The sequence below is a fragment of the Cyprinodon tularosa genome, unplaced genomic scaffold (assembly GCF_016077235.1).
Source record: "Cyprinodon tularosa strain WSP-4 unplaced genomic scaffold, ASM1607723v1 ctg37, whole genome shotgun sequence".
Lineage (NCBI taxonomy): Eukaryota > Metazoa > Chordata > Actinopteri > Cyprinodontiformes > Cyprinodontidae > Cyprinodon > Cyprinodon tularosa.
In genome coordinates, this window is record NW_024039085.1 from 4,163,522 (window position 1) to 4,168,439 (window position 4,918).

The window sequence follows — 4,918 nt, forward strand, 5'->3', positions numbered from 1 at the left end:
AGCTGCCCTGGGGCTCATTGACAGAATTGAGGCTGCCGTACACTGGTGCCAACAGGCCCTCTGACCACCATCAGTGATGATGATGTGTCTAACCCGAGGACACAATGACATTGAAAACCCGGAGACGGAGCTTGAACCCACAGCCCTCCGGTTGTGGGATAAACTCTGCCTGTGTTGCACCAAATTATTAACCTTTTGGTTCTTTACTATGCACAAATATACATGCTCATATTGTATATATATATATTTTAGATTATCTTTCTAAGTTGCAATTTTTTAAGTCTAAATATGATATTTTATAATAATATAGCAATATTATTTTCATATGTTCTAAATTTGCTCTTACTGTACAATCTTAGTTTTGCTTTCCATAAATATTTTTACTGTTTTGTTAATCTGAGTGATTTAAAAAAGCCTGTAACAATGATGATATACCTCAATTCCCCCTAAAGGGGACATTAAAAGGTTTTTATATTCACCATTCTGAGAAATCAACCAAAGTGGCCTTCATTTCTTTGTAGTATCATTAGGCAGGTGAAATAACAGCCTTGCTTTGTTGCGCATAAGCAGGGGGATACAGAGGTAGTGCAATTAATAACACAAATATATTGGAATAATTAACCCAGCAAACATTTGTATGTGTGCAACATATGGATTTTGCTCTGTTGGGATGACTTTATAATTTTTTTTCATGGCATGTTAAGGCCCCCTTTATTTACCCAGAGTTGTCCTTGTGTAAGTTATGAACATGCCCCCATCGTATGACATGTGCGCTTTGACATATATAATCCAGGAATTCCTGGATGTTAACCCTGCACTTTAATTTCATCTATATTAAACATTGTCTTTCAAGACTGACCTGCAGTTTGCTTTATCTATTTGGTCATCAAGTGTGAGTAACTTTTTTTTGTCCTGCTAGAAAAAGTAAATGGTGACTCCACAATTTCACAATGAGCATGATGCATTTGTTTGTTCCATTATAGTGTCAGTGATCAAAGCAACAACTTGAATTTATTATTTGCACCCCTTCACCTCTTAAACTGCTGAGGCTTTCTTTTAAAAATTCTTTGCCAGTTTAAGTAAAGGCCAAATGAATTGCCCTTCCCTGGTAAAAAAAAAATGTGCTTTATTGTATTTCAAGTATATTCATATTTCCTATAGTTTACTGAAAATGTACTTAGACAAATTGTACTTTTTGTAAATATATAAAAAGTATACTAACATTACGCTTTCATGCTAATACTTTTAACACACTTTAACATAATTACACTATGTTACACTTTATAGAAATATATTATTAAAAAAGTATACTTTAAGTGAAAGTTATGTGTAATTTCTAAAGTGTACTTATTTTAAATTTGTTTTTACATATATTTTTGCTATATTTTAAATTGTATGCTCAAAGTTGTCATTGTAACGTACATTGAAAGCATATTTTAAAAGTACACATTTTAATATCGACACTGTAATATTAAGTTTGAGTGCATTTTAAGTTACATTTGAATCTAATTATGAAGTGAAGTTATATACGCTTGTACTTCAGGTAATTCTTTTGGAAAGTGTTCAATAGTATAACTACAAAAATGCACTTAAACCCTATTATGCAATTTTGTGCTGTGTGTAAAGTACACAGATAGCAATTATTGCAGTTGTTATGTAATGTTTAATAAGTTTTGAAAAAGAAATATGATACAATACATCTTACACACAAAACCACATTGAACAAAACACTAAATGTTCACTTCAAAAGTACAGGTGCACAAAAATGTGTGTTCTGCTGAAAAGCAAGTGGTTTAAAGCTGGTGCAGTGCTACATTATGATCTAACAAATAGCATAACCCACATTGCAACAGAAAAGTTAATACTGGCCAAATGCAAAAGAAATAAACTTAACACATTACAATTGTCTCAAGTGTTCAAAAAAGAACATTTCATTAGTATTGTTTAATGGATCAAAGCAGGGCTACTGCAAACAAGACCAATTGGTGAGTGCACATATTTAAAAGTCGCTGACAGCACTTCATGCATATAGGAGTGATATGTGGAGGTTGTTTGGCCTTGATGTCTGTAAAGTAGTAGCTCCCCAAGAATTTTAGTCTTGGGGAGTTTTTGGTTCAGTACTGATATCAGAATTCCCATAGACTTTGAATGCACCACACCTGCACAGCAGTTAGTCACGGCTCCTCCCTGCTCAGAGCTAGCGTGCTTTTCTTTTAAGGCCTTGGTCTGCATGGAGAGAGGTAACTTTCAAAACATTCCCATTTGGTTTTGAAATCTTAAGATATCTGTATAAAACGCGATTTTGATTATTATATTTGTATTGTAGAAACAGGAGATGTAATCGGTTGAGCAGGAAGATTTGCTGTATTATTGTGTTGAAGAATATCCTGGTGAGTTCACATGAACCTGTGAATGAAATATATATATTTTTTGAGATGTAAAACCAGTCAGGATATAATGTTTTGTAATATATGTAATTTTACTAGCTCTTTTGATTTATTGAATGCATTAGCACAGTGAGAAGGAGGCTAACACACCCCCCATGTGCTCTTCTAAAAAAGAAAATGCACTTTCAAGCTAGCTACATCTTGTGTGATGTTGCTGTAAAACCCCCACAAGGGGTTAACGTAAAATTAACCCTTCATAGGTGTCCTGGATTGTTTTTTCCAGATACAAGTATTGACTACTGACCATAATGATTTCTTAGACAGTGAACCACATGTAAATTGATAATTTTACTTTATATTTTTGTCTGTATAAATGTGGTAAAAACCAATTTATATTATGGTGATTACATGATTTATTTTCCAATTGAAGTAATTGCTCTGCACATTTGTGTGCAGGCTGTTTTTTTTTTTACATAGTTGCAGAATCTGCTGTTACAGCTGAGCAGTTCATTGTATGGACTGGACTAGACTCCACCAGAGATGTTGATGCAGGATGTTCCCAATTTGAATGCCATCCGGTTCCCTGGAGGGTGGTAGGAAAAACAAGGAAACTTAAGGATTTTTCTTCCCTTTCTTTCTGCGGATTCATAATTTTTTTCTTTTCTGAGATCTCTGACAATTTTTGTTGTTACTTTGTTTAATTTTTTTGATCAGATCTGATAAAACCACTTGATGCATCAGATTTATTTAAATTCAACTGAAATGGACAATTTTTTTTCTGGTGCACTTATGGACCCTGGTATATCATACTGATACAATTTGTCAGACTTTTCTGATGTACTGCTCAAAAATACTATGAATTTACAGTATCTCTCTGTTTGGTTAACAGACGCTGTTCTTCTGGAGTTTCCGTAGACAAGTGTCTCTGATGTGCGCACGGCCATCAGACGAAAATGTAACAATGAGCAGTTCAGCCAAAAAAAGGAAAATAATGTGTGGTGGGCGTGTTTTTGTATGGTGGGAGGGTTTAGGGGTGCAATAATAAGGAATGTTGTTTTTCATTGTTCAGTATTCCTCTGCGTTCTTTAAAGTTTATTTGTAATGTTTAGGTCTGCTGCCTGAAATTGACATATTTCTACAAAGTGTACTAAAGTACCAATATTTGAAAATGTGTTGTAAGTTTTATAATGAAAATGGTTAACGTCGATATGTAAATGTTTATACATTCTGAGATAGTACAAGTTATATTATTTGTAATGTACTATAATTTGGACATGTTTCAAATACATTAAAGTATATTTTTTCATCTGCACGGAAGTATATCCACAAGTCTTTCAGCATTTAGTATACTGTTAATACATTTGCAAGAATGTGCAAGGTAGAAAGTAGTATAGCAATGTAATGATAAAGTATATTTACTATTAACTGCAAAGTATGCTTTTTTAGTAATTGGAATAAGCCAACAGTATAATTAAGCATATTATTACCACAGTAAGAGTATATTAAAAGTATAAAGCTTATATATTTTTAAGACACTAACAAATCATTTTTAATGTAGTTATAATACAACCATAGTGCACTTTAATTTGACTAATTAAGCATATATTAGTACATATAAACTCATATACTTAAAGTATACAAAATATACTTTAAGTTGTTCCACTTTAGCACATCAAAGTACACTAAATACACTTCAAGTTGAGCTTGTCCACAATTTAATTACAATTAAAATATATTTAGTACAAAATTAGTTGTTCCAAAATAGCATCCTTCAAGTTAACTAATCATAAACACACTTAAAGTATAGTAATGATTAGTGTGCCTTCAAGTACACAAAAGTATGCTAAATTTTAGTACACTTAGCACATTTATTTTTCAGCAGGGTTAGCAAAAAGTAGTATACTTGATGTATACTAAATCGGGGCATTTTTAAGTTTACTTTTATAAGTATAATATATATATATTTTAAAAGTATAAACACTTTTTATACTTCTCAGTGTAAGTCAAGTACACTTGACTATACTATTGTTAAGTATATATATATATTTATATATATATATATATATATATATATAAACTCTAAGTGCACTGCCTGATTTTAAGTATGAAACTAGTGTACTTTTAGTATACTTGAATAAAGTACTTTTTGCTAAGGGTGAAGTGCACAGTTAAATGTTCTATCGACAGATTATGCATTAATTATGCTTTAGTTTGTTTTTATTTACCTTTCAAAATGGGAAAAAAAATCCACTGCTGGTTGATTTTGTTTATTTATGCAGCATAAAAATACTACTACTGCTTAATAGTAATATTTTTATGTAGTATTTTTTACAAATAATAAAATATAGCAAAGCAATAACATGATCAAAAGATTCAAATGATTTGTTGTGTACGCAAACTCATATAAAAAAGTCTAAATATATTTTTTTATGACAACTGATTCATTGTGACTCCACTCTGACGATAATAACACGTCCCATTCTCAGTTCATATGACAGCAGAGATGACCTATCCGGGTTGCCGTAGTCGTG

At 31.9% G+C, this 4,918-nt stretch overlaps 1 long non-coding RNA gene across 1 annotated transcript; it reads left to right on the forward strand.

The window, feature by feature from the left end:
* Positions 1 to 1,432: 1,432 nt before the first annotated feature.
* On the forward strand, positions 1,433 to 3,370 carry LOC119790762. The gene is made up of 4 exons (XR_005281771.1): positions 1,433 to 2,240; positions 2,327 to 2,390; positions 2,844 to 2,980; positions 3,277 to 3,370. It is a non-coding gene; the product is annotated as an uncharacterized LOC119790762 (long non-coding RNA).
* Positions 3,371 to 4,918: the final 1,548 nt, after the last annotated feature.